A 14,732-nucleotide genomic window follows, 5' to 3' on the forward strand; every position below is an offset into this window, starting at 1 on the left:
TTAATGCCATAAATCGAGTACTTTTTTTAAGACTATAATTTTGGATCGATTGCGATCTTCATATTTGTTAAACGTGATATGGAATGATGATCGAAGCGAAATGTGTAAGAGTGTGTGTTAATTGCAGATTCATGTTCGAAAAGAACTTGGCGAAACATTCATCGCTGCGAACCGGGTCAAGATAGCGTTACCAGGTTCGGCTCCTCTTCTTCTGGCCGTTTAATACTCGACAACCGTACGGCGATAAGCTTTATAAATTCTCCGGAACACGATCGTGCACTGCGTACCAACAAACGTACCGCTTAGTGCCGGAGGTAATGACTAGTATTAATATACCGTAAATGTGACTGCCAAATTTTCAACTTAATACACTATTTACATGACACTTGTACATGATATTATCGTGAAAACATTTTTTTCTCCAACAATTGTGTTATATAAATAGAAACGACTAAATATTATTAAAAAGAACGTTAATCAACTCTCTATTCTTATGCTAGTATTTATATGGTAGCACGTAGAAACGTTCCAGAGATTTATAGAATGTCCAGAAAGTTTCGGCAGACCTTCCAAAGTACCAATTGTCATGTATAAAATAGTCACTTTCCTTTTTTCCGTTTGATTGTGTCGTAGAACACAATGGGGGTACAATTGATTTGGATCGTCACGCTGATGTTGCACAATCTTGTATGTATGTTAATCTCGTGGATAATGTAGCCTGCGTATATATATATATATATTAATATACATCGCGTCTCGTTAAAACAGAATAGAAAGGAATAGTACGGTATCGATTTGATGAAAGAGTAGATTGCATCATTAATTCATTTCTTATGTGATTCGATTATGCTCCGTACCGTTATAGCTCATCTTTACTCCGTGTTACAGACGTACACGCGTACGATACAATACGGATATCGATGATATCGCGCGCGCAATTAAAGTTATTACGAAATATAAACGCGATAATTAACCGTGCATTGATCGGCCAATGACACTAGGTACGTTGAAATTTACCGTTTCGCTCGAGCGCGGCATAACTTTGAGATTATTCCATTTAATCGCAGCCCTTTCTTCCCCGCTGCTGTGTGCGTTGTGTATGTACGTGCCCCGGAATTTATTACTCGGCAAATCGAAAAGGATGCGGGAGTGAAACGAGCGTGCCGATGCGGCGCGCGGAGCTGGGATTCGGTCCACGAGTCGTAACCGCGCGCGTAATTGACTTTACGATCCATTCACCACGATCGAGATCGGTTATGTTAACATTAACGGTTAATGCGGCCCAATGATCGTCATTGCGACGGAAACCACCGGGGACAATTATCGCGTGCGGAATGTCTTCTCGATGAGAAATAGCGCGTGTAGAGAACGCGTACACGCGTGCACAGCACGTTACGCGTGTGCACACGCGATGTGATTATGGATAAATGCAGGGTAAGAACTGTGCTTATTGGCAGCTGTACCTGTATAGTTATCAACACCTCGCTGATAAACGTACTTCCGCGGGCTTCCTATGTCGTAAATACGAAATTTATTACGAGCATTTTTTTATTTCTTGTAATCTCTCTCTCTCTCTCTTTATACAATTCTAGTGCACAATGTGGCATTTGTAAAACGATGCGTGCGATTCGAATGATTGGATGCTCAGCGACTACACGTGAAAGTGTCAAGTATTGCTCTAGCGATATAACTACAGTCATTTGGTGTATACATCTGTACAGAGCATCGTAAATGTTCGCTAGTATTCCAGTCAGCAAAATGTTAGTAGATTGGCAGCAGATTTATCGGAAAACCATTTGACGTTTGTTTTGACAACAGAGTCTGTAAAACGTACGCTGTCAACTGATTGTCGGGAGAAACCGAACTGGTCCAGTTATGTGAGTAGATTTTGTTGTATTTCTGCTGACGTCATGGCAACAGTTCCTGTATGCAATCTTCCTACCGACAATCCGTTGTCAAAACAAAAGCCAAATGCGGACACGGCTATTGGTGTGGGTTTCTGATGAATCTGCTGCCAATCTGATGCTAATCTGTTAACATTTTGCTGACTGGGTTACATGGGCACCCGTTATGAAGTTCTTAATCTTCGACCTCGTTATTATTGTTTCATCGATGACCACTTGTTGACTTTCTTCCTCTCTCTCTCTTTCTCTCTTTGGTATGTTGCTGATGGGTGGTGACTTTTACCGATTACATTTATCTCGCGATATAACGCGACTGCGAGGGATAGATAAGTCTTCTCGTCAATTTTGTCAATGTTTACAATTTTCTGTCAAGTACTGGAAGAGACAACTAATCAATGAATGTAGATAATTAATGAATGTAAAAATAATGTCGAGTACATGACGAAGCGGTTTTGCGATTCATTCATGATTTAACTGTTCGCTGTTACGATGTCGCGGTGTAGTATTGCGACCGACTCGCAATATACGTATGTACAAAATATTAGAAATTATTCACGCTCTGTTGTACCTTGAAATACGATAACAGTTTGGATATGCGTTTTAGAAAGCAGGATACGAACAGGGAATCGATGACTGATATATGCTATAAAGTGATAGTCGCCGTTGTCTGTGTAAACATACGGATAGAATGAAATCGTGCATGCCGTAAATAGATGTCTGCGATATCTTACGGTCATACGAACGCGATATACAAGTATAATCGTATATTACGTGGCAAGATCGATAGATGGCACAAGAAAGAATTGAATTCCATTTCCACATTTATTTGGCCTTTTTAACAGTTTTATTTAAGTTCAAAAGGTAGGACCTTGTTCCGACAGTACATAATGGCACTTGAAGAAGAAGGCTGACGGTTAAAGGCTGACGAATAAAAATTCTTTGAAAATATTTGTTACTAGCGCGTTAAATTATTACATTACGTTTACTAAGTAAAATCTGCCCTTAATACGGGAAAATGATTGAATACCATCCTTTATTACGTTATCCTTACAGAAGATTATTGATTCTCTAGTCACAAGAGAATCATAATTGTTACGAAGCGGGTCTTTTTGAATGAAGCATCCGTAAATGAGCGATAGTTCTCGGTACTGTCGGAGAAAAATTAAGGATCGTTATTCCCACGGTACGGCGTCTCGGCGCACAAATAGGCAAAGTCGCGACACGGTAATGTTAATTCGCCAAGGAATTACATTGACAAACGAATGCAAAGTTATGTCGGGCGCGATTCCAAGACGTATATGCGGCCAAGTTGAATGCCCCGACGTCGTCGACGGATGGATTAGTGCGGCCCGTACTAACGTAATCGTATGCCTGGTGAATATTTCATGAAGCGCGGAAAAAAGAGATGACACCTGTTCGAAAACCGTTAGCGTACTCCTTTTGCTCGCCAACGATGGGCGGAGAGGGCAAACGGACGTTCGGCGACTTATTTCGATGCAAATTTCGAAAAGAATGCCCGCCGTGCGAACCGTGAATTTAGCGAGGCTGGTATGCACACGAGTGCAGTCCAGTCCAGAAATGAAGAGCTTGCATAACATCGATACTGTTGTTTCACAAAATTCTTCTATCTAACTTGCAAGCTTGCAACAAGGTCAAATTATGTGACGCATGAAATATTTTACATGTCTCGAAACGCATTAAATCAGCTACTAATTTGTTGCGGAATGACGTTATTCTTAAACGCGAATGGCGAATAGCATGTAGAAATGCCTGACACAATTTCGAATGGCTGCGCGTATACACGCGATCAGTGATTCACGGAAATTCTGTCTCGGCCGATGTATACGTACACACAAATCGCATCCGTGATACACGCGTATGCATGCCGGCTTATTCGGATCCGGTTCACATATACTCGCGCATTTTATATCTCGGTGGTATTCGGTCGCAGCGCGAATTCACGTAATAGCATATTACATGCGTGTATGTACGTCGCGAAACGAGCCGCGCGAATTCATCGATTTTGTGACAAAAGGTGACATTTAATTTGTTGGTGATCTAATTGAAAAATTGCTTTAAATATGTCACTTCATACAGAAGGAAATGGCCGGAATCGACGTCCTACTTTTCGCAAGAATCAACATGTTTTTCGCCGAATTGGAGCAGGAGAATTGATTTAATTAAATCTTATTCAATTGTTAATTTCTCAGCATGAAAGGGGCATGGATCTATCGGCCAACCGAATCTATTCTCTCCTACATCGAGAAAGTAAGGGTTGACCGACATTTATGGCGAGACGACGGCGACAGACACGAGGACAACAACGGCGGTAGCTGAAGAAGCGGTAACGGCAATGCGTTTGGCGGACCGCTAACCGGAATGCGTGCGCTAACTCTTGGCCGTCTCGAGGCTCCGCAAAGAGCGGTTGGCTGATCAGTTCGACTCCAAAGAGGCGGGAGAGGGATAAAGACCCATGAAAGTAGAGACAGCGAGGAAGAGAGAGAGAGAGAGAGAGAGAGAGAGAGAGAGAGAGAGAGAGAGGGGGGAGAGAGAAAGATAAAGAAAGCGAAAAAGAAAGGAGCGTAGAGAGGAGAGTGAAGTCGATGATCCGCTCGAACGAAGTCTTTATCTATACGTGCGAGAGAAAGAAGCGATGGAGAGAAAAGCGGTCAACGAAAGAGCGAGGTAAAGATGAACGAACATAAGGAGATGAAGTAAAAGAGGGATAAATTAGAGGGAGATGAAGGATGCAAGAGAGAGAGGCGGTTTAAAAGCACGTGGGGATCTCAGGCACATTGCGTCCGGACCAGCGGCACGAAAATTTAGCGAGGCTTCCTTGCCCCTGTCGACCGACCACATTCTCTCCCCTCCCAATTTCTTCATACAAGAACCTTATCCGCCCGGTTGTTTCGGCGCGGTCATTCTATTCGCACGCGTTTACATCGGTAAGCAGATCACGCAAGTGCGGATCGCGAGTAATTCGTTTCTTCGACGCCTACTCTTTTACATGAAATGTTAAAGCTACTTGCTAATCCCGATTAATCTTGAGGTAGCTGAAAGGCATTCTAATGTTTTTCATACCACCTTTTTAATTGATAATTGTTCAAGTTAAATTTCAGATAAGACAGCGAGACAAGCACGTAAAGCCAATTTGTATGAAATATATTAAAGAAAAGTCTGATAAAGGAAAGCAGTAGTAATAACAGTCCGCAAGTAGTAAGACTCACCTTGCAACTGCGGAGTGTGCGCGTAATCGCCACGTGTTAGCTGGAGCTCAATAGCTCCTCGTGCAGCATCCCGGCAGTTTTCTTATTCTCTTATTGTTTCGCTTTCGCCTTGATCCGGAAACTTTATCCGCCACTTATACGGGCTAATAGTATTAAAAAGTGCCTTTTAAAATCTCTTTCTCTCTCCCTCTCTCTCTCTTTCTCGCCGCGTCGATATCGACCGTTAAGACGCTATATCTCGCCGAATGTATGTCGTTCACCGTCGTGTACACTACTAATGGTGAGATCCCTCGCGGACCTCGTTGAATAAGTCGCTTGGCGCACTTAACACAATTCACCGGCGCCGTGACCTCCTTGCTGACGTTTACCTTGGCGCGGTCGCGGTCATCGTTATCGCGGAAGTAAGACGGAAATATCTCGAGATTCTTGTCTCGGCCGGGAAATCTCAGCCGAATGTGACTCTATGTAATATGTAACGGGACGCTCGTGATTTCCTTAAAGAGGAAAGGCTAGAAGGCACCAGCGGTCTTCCTCTTTCAGCTACTTAGCTTTTTCGTGCGAAACGGAACGGTGATTCGCAGTTTCGATAGAGCATAGATAATAAATGTTTCCACACCCGATTCTTGTTTCTTCCCTACACGCGTTAGCACAGCAGGGAGCTCGCGAGTTGCCGAGTTGCCGAGTTCCCGTTCGCGACGAAGATGTTCCGCCGACTGATAACCCACCGTCTACTTACCTCCGTCGAACGCCCCTAACGCGCCCAACTCCCTGGCACGACAGGTGCTCCGCAGAAGGAGTGGGAATAAGAGGATGGTCTCGCGGAGGGGACAGGGATAGTACGTCTGCAAGCGGCGGATGTAGCAACGGCAGAAGCAACGACGGCGGCGGTGGCAGCGGTGGCAGCGCGTCGCGAGAGAGCGAAAAAGCGACGTCGAGAGAAAGAGGAACAACTGGACAACGGTGGCGACGATAGCGCTGGCGATGCCAATGGTGCAGGAGCCAGAGCTGGACAGCCGAGCAGACCGAGGAGAAGAGATGTCTCTCGCGAGCTTCGACACATTTACCCAAAACTACGCCACTGCCATCGACGCCACTGTCCTTTCGTCGTCGACATTCTTCGGATCCCTTCAAAATCGATCAATCGCAGCTCCGTTCCGGAGAATCTTCCTCGCTCAACGGCGTGCCTTCGCGAATGTGTGATGTTAGATCACGTGAGTGCACGTCAGACGGAGAAATCCTCCCATCTTATGATCCTTGCGAATTTTTGTGAGTCCTAGATTTCAGAGAAAACCTCACTTCCTCTCACACATTGTATCAATATTTCAACTTTCAAGCTCACGTTGCTCTACACACAGGCATTCCGATAACTGTTCGATACAAACCATTCAACCATCAAAGATTCATTAGAATCGGCTTTTCGCCAATCAACGTTCTATCAATAGTTGTCTGTTGGTCAAGAATAACGTTTCCTCGACAACAATATGAAATGCAATGAAATTTCCTTTTTCTTCGAGTATGCATCAGACATAATGACGCGTTACAACATTATTAGCCAACTCGGTCTCGGTCAGCTCGGTTGCTGTTCGCGGTAAGTGTCTTCGCAACTAAAGAGAAAAGGAACGTTTTTCGTTTTCACGATTGCGTTAAAAACTCGTGGTGCAGTCCCTTGCCAGTTCGCGCGTTCTTAGAAAGATCGGGGTCGCGAGATCGTCCACATAAGCGCGTTCGTCTGGCGTCGCGCGAGAGGCAGGACAGAACGCGCGACGGTTCATTCGATTTGATCTGATGTGAGGCCACAGACGGCTTGAGAAGTGACGAGGAAACGAAATACAAGTTGAAGCGTTGTGTGCACTTAACTGCCCTAAAAGGCAGTACTTCTCTCTTTGCCTACCTAGTATTTGCTACCGTCATTTCCGAGAGTAGAATGCTCCGTGGCGAGATGCTCCGGATGTTTCTCGTCTAACGTGTGATCGCGCGATTACAAGTTGCATATCGAGCGTCAAGCGCAACTCGTTTGCCGTGACATAATGTTTTACGCAGATCTCATCAATATCCTCTGTTATGAGATAGCGATCTTTCTATTAAATTAATAGACGTTATCTGTTGATTCCACCACGAATTTATTGTCCCTGTTTAGCGGAAAATTCATTGTTAGATCGCGTAATCATTGCGCGAGAGAAGATTTGTCATTGAATTTGGATGTTGAAAACCTGCTGTCTCATATTAGAAGCTTATCTCTCATAATACGGGACTTTCCTCTATACTTACAAGACGGAACACGATAGTACACGCGCGAGCGTATAATTATTTAATACAAGATTCTGTGTTTTTTTTTCGCATTCATGCCGTGATAATCATGAATGCTATTTTATATTATCTTGACTAGCCATCGTTTAAATAGCAACGAAAGGAATGGCTCGACGCAAAAAAGAGCATCGGCGCTCTTTCATCTTTGGCTTTCTCCCGGCGACCTTAATGGTATCTACGGACCATTGATCTAAACCGTTGATCCCTCAGACGCGCTAGTAGCCACAGACACTGTCCGGGCGCACGTGATGCGCATTTTCGCTCGCACGTCACGAAACAGGGTCACCAGCTATTGTCTTGTCCTCTTGTATCGGTGAATGTTCTTAACGCTGTCAGGTGCATATCAATGACTTTGACTTTAATTAAAAAGCAACCTACTCTATCAGAGGCGATGTAGCCAATTAATGCTGCGCAAACGTGCTGCATCTTAATCGTCCAGTGTATAGTTTAATAACAACGATCGATGTCGGTCCTATGGAATAGGAAAGTTTTTAATTTAAATTCGATCATGTAACACAATAATCAAGACTTGTTTAACATTTATATAACATTTTATTGTTCAAGATCAAGTAGTCTGATTGACAACTTATTGATTTAACTTATCGCATAAGAGCTTCTTGAATGTAGCTTTTTAAATGCCTTTACCAATTGGCAGAAGTAATATATGTATAGTGAATTTGAGTGTACGGTGAAGCATGTGTTCGACAATGAAGAAGTCGGTGACGAGACTTGTTGAGACCTTGGTTGAATTTCAGATGCATACAGATACTTTACTTGGTACCTTTGCCCTGGGGGTCGTGCGAGTACCTCTGAACTTTGAGCGAGATTCAGTAGCATCTCTCTACCGCAAACCTCGTGCTAACTTACGGCTACGTGCTCCCCATGCGACCGTACTCTTCGTTTTCAGGTCAAAAGTTCGAAAGTGGTGCATATGCCGTAGATACCACCGGCTGACGTGAGCCGCCTTGCGCGCCGGAGTTCATCAAGATCCAGAGAAATCGCGCGATTAACAATAGTACGAGTGTCGGCTAGAACAAATCCAGCGAACGCTATGTAAACGTTTATATTGAAAAATGTCCATTTCACACTTTGGGCACATTAATACCGAAATTTGTGCACGTATTTAAATATTCATTTAACAAATTTTCTTTTTCGATGAAACACTGTGAAATGCGGCGATAGATAACGGCCTGTGCGTTTGAGATAGGTCAGTTAAAAAAATTAATTAACAACACATAGTGTTATCAAGGATTGGAAGTGTTTCCTGTCGTCCGATAGCGGATGCCATATAGGGGAAAATGCAGTTTCTCGCCGACCACCGAGGAGTGATCCGCGCCAGTGTACTTCTTACATCAGTTTCGAAGAAAATTCTTTTCAAAATTATTGTAAGAGATCTTCACCTGGAAGCTCAAGAAGCGACACCTTTTCCTACACATTGTAGAAATGGTAAATAGTTTGATATTTTATCAATTTCGCGACGCTGTGAATCAACAGATTTTTAAGATGCCTGAAAAATTAATATCTCGAGAAAGTGTTGACCCGCTCGCACAATAATAGCCTGCAAAAGATCGGTAAAATATGATACAAATACATCCTTTGTGCGAGTATCAATGCCGTTACTACTCATGATCCATTCAAACCATTCCGGACATTAACGCGTTTGCACGCGAGTTGCATTCACTTCAGACACTCGGCTTTTCAGCAAGTTTCTAGGCGAACCGACAGAATGGTGATACGCATCATATCGCGCATACGGATATTGAGATTATTGGTGCAGATCAACGAGGTTCCGCGGAGAGAAGTGAAGACAGATAGAAAGCGATAGAAAGAAAAATAGACAGATCCAGAGAGAGAGAGAGAGAGAGACCGAAATTACTCGCAAGATTTCAATATGAAATGCGGCGTCATGAATTTTATATTGAATAGAAAACGACTACTACCGTAAGAATTAAGACAATTATGAGGTTTATATCAAGGAGCAATTTTTTTCTCATTTTATAAAAATTTATAAGAATAATTTTATAATGATGCAAAAAATCTGTTTCTGTAACAGCCTCGATTTTGTGTGTGCCGATTAGGTAGTGTCAACTTGAAAGATTTATGTCTTAAATTGAGCTATTTAATGGTTGTTCTCGTTATAATCTTACAATCAAAATTAAGATAAGTTATACATACATATAAGCTACGCAATTAGCACTAATTTGTACGTCGAATAGAGTGAGCTGAATCTGAGAACGAGTTTTTACAGTACAGTTACATATAATACGACAGTGACTTGGCATTACAACTTGCAATTCTTTACTTTTCTGTTTCCACATAAATGAGTGGTCTTTAACATGTAATCACATATAATTAGTGTAGTGTTATAACATTTATATGTTTAACATATTTTTGCAGTAATTGCAGTTAATATCTGTTAAAGTTTACGAGCGATTTTATTGTGCGTAAAAACAGAAGCCGTTTTATAATTATTAATAGACAGCAAAGGAATGTGTATGGCATAAAAAAAATTTATTTGGAACATTCGTACAAAATTTATCTCATTATTTTTCTATAATTCCTGTAGAAACATATTACTGAAAATAACAGTGTTGTGACGTCCTATGAGTAGATACAGTCGAGAAAAATAGATGTCAATAGTACTCGCGTTAGGACTATCGCTTCTGCGTAGTTGTGTGTTTTTTAATTCATAGTGGATGCTACTCTTGCGCTTATCGTGGCATGTACAGTAATGGACAGAATGGTTACGACACTTGTTTTTTTTTTTTTGAAAGAGTTTAGGTACTCGAGGAATAGATCGGAAACGCTGAAAATGGTTTCGAAATGGCCATCGAGTAAAATATTCCTTGAAGAAAAAGATTTAGAAACGTAGCCCTTAAAATTATTTGGTCCATCACTGTACGCGGGGATGAAGGAGATGAAAGGTCCTCGCTGTACACAAGATCGCTTTCCGTACTCAGCCGACACATGTCGCGAGTTGGGCTCGCGAGCGGGTAAAATGCATCCTCCATTTCCGGGGTAGAGTTAGAATTAGTCTTCTCGGGGCCAAGGTAGTCCGTTACGCGAGAGAAGAAGGAAGAAGAGAAGGATTTGACGCCATGGCCATCGCTTCGAGTGGTAGGTTATTATTTGTTGAGCTCGTGACTTGGCGCGCTGCCCATTACTTAACTAAGCATTAACCGAGTGACTCGGCGATTGTCGTGGTGGTCGTATCGTCACCATGCGAATAACATTCGTACTGTCCTGTGCCGCGCGAAAGAAAGGACAAAAGGCAAGGCTACGCCCTGAAAGGAGGTAACTCGGAGAGAACGACGCCTCGACCCGGACCCGTGACACCACGTTCCTCGAGACGCAGCACGCAGCTGTCTCGAAACGAGAGGAGCGATTCTGGCGCACGTACGTACGCGATTATGCGTGCTGGAATCCCCGTTGGCGAACGGCTACCGTGTCCCAGCCGCAATGGTGCTAAATAAATTAGTACTCGACACAGACTTGGACACATTTTGGATGGAGCCGATACACGTGTCGCCAGTTGGCAGAGGGAGAGATGCTGGTACCTTTACGATGTAAGCGCGCGGGGAACATAAATCATTACTCGAGCGGAACCGACGAGTGCGCGCGACGTCGTACCTGGTGCCTCGCCCCGCGCCCGTGATTAAATACAAGTACACAAATACTTAATCACATACCGAGTTCGGAATCGACGCGATTACAACGAGTACTCGATGTTACTCGCGGCTCGATCGAAGAATGAGATTTATGTCGCTCGTAGACGTCGCGGATGAGCGATTCTGGCGAGAAAAAGATGATCGGGGATGGGCGCGACAACGAGATCTCGTAAGAAGGGGAGAGATAATTACACACGCGCGTGTGTATACATATGAGCGGTGATGGTGCGTTCGCACGTGCCGGCTGTCTACCGCCCATCTATTCACCAAGTAGTTGAAGTGCGGTGGGTAATAGCGTGACAGCTAGTAAGACGGATGTTGAGCGGTAGCACGTGCGCGTATTCGAGAGCGCCATCCTCGATGGCCGGTCACTTACAGACGTAGTGGTGTATCCGGCGCGAAGCGGCGCAACGCGAACGCGTCATTAATTAGGTTCAGTGAGCATCGCGGAGGCTTTAACGGTATACCGGAGAGACACGTTGCCATTAACACGAACGCCTCGAACGATTCAACGTCGGTCGTACAGGCCGATCGTAACGAGGACCCTATGCGCTCTTCCACGGGGTCTCTACTTTCCATGAAAGAGAGAGAGAGGGGAGACGTCTCTTTGGAACGTGAACCACGGTAAATATAGGCGCAGTCGAGGCACAAATGCGGTAAAAATCTCCGGATACGTCTTGTCTGGCATAACAGTAAAAGATTAGTTTACTTACGCGAGCCCGGGCGATCAATCGACACGAGCATCGCTGGAATTTCTCGTGAGAGGCCGTACGAACATCCGTACGATGGAATTCTCAGAGCTAGAAATTCATTCCTCGCTCTTTTAATCAGACGGCGCGCAGACGAGATGAAAAGTCTTAGTAATATCTCTAAATATGAAGCGGAAACCTACCGAGACGACATTTCGCTGGACTTGGGTTTCTTGCCTCCGAGATAGCAGAATCACGTAGTTTCCTGGAGAGACCACTCGTTCCTTATTCCTGCAAGCGTGACGCTCGCACCTGCCAACTAGTCGAACCTGATTAAGCTCTGTCTCGTGTGTCGTATGAACCCCCATATGCTTCGACTTTAGCCTCGCGCGGGTAAAGCGACTCTTTTGCTCCATAAGCAGATTTCTCTCTTCGCTCGGCTACGATCAAAGGTACATTCGAATTTATCGAGTTTTCTTCCTTCTTCCATTATCGCGGAGTTGAATCGCGCATATTTCTCGATAGAATTTCGGTAAGATGGCTTACAGAGATTCTATCGCATATCTGGAATACGGCCGGAGTACTCGAGCTTTCCTCCAAGGTGTACTTTTGTTCTCTCCGTTCTAAGCCATCTCAGTCGAGATTTTTGGGAGGATTTCGCACGATTCGCACAACGATACGACAGTCGAGCTTCTCCCTTTGCTCGCTAGAGATAAATGCGAGAGATTTGCCGACGTAAAACGGTCTCATCCTATTCTCTCTCTCTTTTTCTTATATTTTATTAAAAAGTTGAACTCGGTCCGGGCATCAAATCAGTTTTAGAAAGAAAGAAACATTTTTTAACAATTTTGGTAAACGATCTGTAATAAAACTCGCACACGCGGCCCGGTGTTAGCTGCGCTGTAACGAGATTCTACAACATTTCTTTCTTCAAAGATATTTTCTGTAATTTCCATAACTTGGGGAACGTGGTATTAGTTATTAAATAAAAAAATATTACAAATCAATTTAAAAGCGAAAGTTGACAAAACATGACTGAGGAATTTTGTCGATTCCGCGCAATCCCGATGATTGTTCATACTAACTTGATTAGGTAATTAGCCGCACCGCGCGCTCAGTTTGACTTGATTAGATCTGTCTCGTTCCGATACGGCAACGTAACGAACGTGACAAAAAGAACAGCAGCTATGCACGCGGATTAAGCAAATGCTCTTTAATCGAGTATCAAAGCTTTTGTTGTAGTTTTACGGAGTAACGGACGCTCCCAGACTCTACGACCTTTTTTCGTTAAGTGTTGCTTTAATGGGATCCACAAAATATAATTTACTCGGAAATTCAATTCTGTTACGAAGATCGTCGTACACTATGTTCTCTTTATTGATTTTTGTTAACGACATGATAAAAGTTGTAAAAAAATTTAATGTAGGTATTACAACTGAAAAATGTAGATTGTAATCGTATACTACAAAAGAATACGCGAAACAATTCGTTTCAGTTTTGACACTCTCTACATGGTTAGTTTAAGCTGCTATTTAATTAATCGCCGTCATAGTCATTTCATCGAGGAAAAAGGAACGGCGTGATACTGTAGAGAATCTTTGCTGTAAATCCGATTATTTCCTGTCTTTCGTTAACAGACCGGTGAATCTTTAAAAGCGTAACGTTCTGACGTTAACAACGCAAGTTTTATCCCTTTCTAGAAAAGAGATGTTACCGGCGTGAATGTCGTTAATATCGAACAGTTGAGACCTCTTTTTCCGAAATGCAATATGCTTCACCTCGCATAAGAAAGTTAAAGAGAAAAAGACGTTAAAGTTAAATATCTAATTGAGCGAAAAAGAATGAAAGAAATTCTTATTCTTCTATTGAGATACAACGATAACTAATCTTCTTTTTAGAAAGATATATAAGAAGAGATTTAATTATTGACGCTGTTCCGCGATGCTGATTCTCTCGCTTGGCTTTGCACCGCACGAGTAGCTGTCAGTGAGGAGTTCTTGTAACATGTAGGTATTTTGACAGTGAGTCAACGTCAGATTATGTCTTCTTCACATGAAGAAAATCTTCATGTATGAAGATCATGAATAAATAAAAATTAAAACGAAATAGCGCGCGAAATGCTATTTCAGTTACATATTTAACACCAATTTATATTGTTATTAAAATAAATAATATGATAATTTGCCCATAATAAACGAGAATTTGCAATTTAGAAATACACATTTGTATTCATCGACTAAAATCTCTAATCTTAGTAATTGGAATTGAAGCAACAACGATCTTCGTTTCGAAACATTTTCTCGATTGAGCAGAAATAATCGTTAATTTAATCAATACCAATAAATCCGCAGAACGATATACGCAAAATGTAGCAACAATCGCGGATACAGTATTTTCAATTTCGTAGGCGAGGCAACGAACTTTCAACGTTTTTTTCTTGTTTTTCTCTCGACGCGGTATCGTGCGACGTTACGCCGGGCCATTGTTTACCCGAAGGTCGCCGCGTAATCATTCGCTCGCCGAACGTCGTGCCGGCAGGCAGCGGTGAGAGTCGCTCCGTACGTCGTATTACTTTTGCGTTATCGCTTTCCAAGACGCGATCGCGATAAATGTGGGAATAAAACGCCATCGATTCGCACACGTTTATTATTAATAAGTAACGTTCATCGACTAAATATTGTAACTTGTAACGAGAAATAATTTGCGCGTTCGAGCGACGGCTTTTATCAACGTAGATTTAACGAGACAAACTCATCTAATTGTAAGAGACTTTATCGCGATTACATGCTTTATTTACGATATCTCGTTTACGCATCGCGCTTTTAAGTTATCTGTCGATTTCGTGTAATCTGTTCCATTTTCGGGAAAAGAGACAGAAATTCGTACGGCTTTGGGGTTTGCGGTGTAATTTGCTCTGTCGTTCTTCGCGACTCGAAC

General features: G+C 42.9%; 1 protein-coding gene across 1 annotated transcript in view; it reads right to left on the minus strand.

Annotated features, from left to right (window-relative positions):
* Nucleotides 1-5,924, minus strand: part of LOC105560408 — a 21,105-nt gene extending 15,181 nt beyond the window's left edge. Inside the window, exon 1 of the mRNA XM_012009520.1 lies at nucleotides 5,132-5,924. The gene's annotated coding sequence lies outside the window, so the exon portion shown is untranslated. The remainder of the gene's footprint in view (nucleotides 1-5,131) is intronic.
* Between the last annotated feature and the right edge of the window lie 8,808 nt (nucleotides 5,925-14,732).

Source organism: Vollenhovia emeryi, unplaced genomic scaffold (genome assembly GCF_000949405.1).
Source record: "Vollenhovia emeryi isolate VEMERY1.0 unplaced genomic scaffold, V.emery_V1.0 DF939231.1, whole genome shotgun sequence".
In the NCBI taxonomy this organism is placed as follows: domain Eukaryota; kingdom Metazoa; phylum Arthropoda; class Insecta; order Hymenoptera; family Formicidae; genus Vollenhovia; species Vollenhovia emeryi.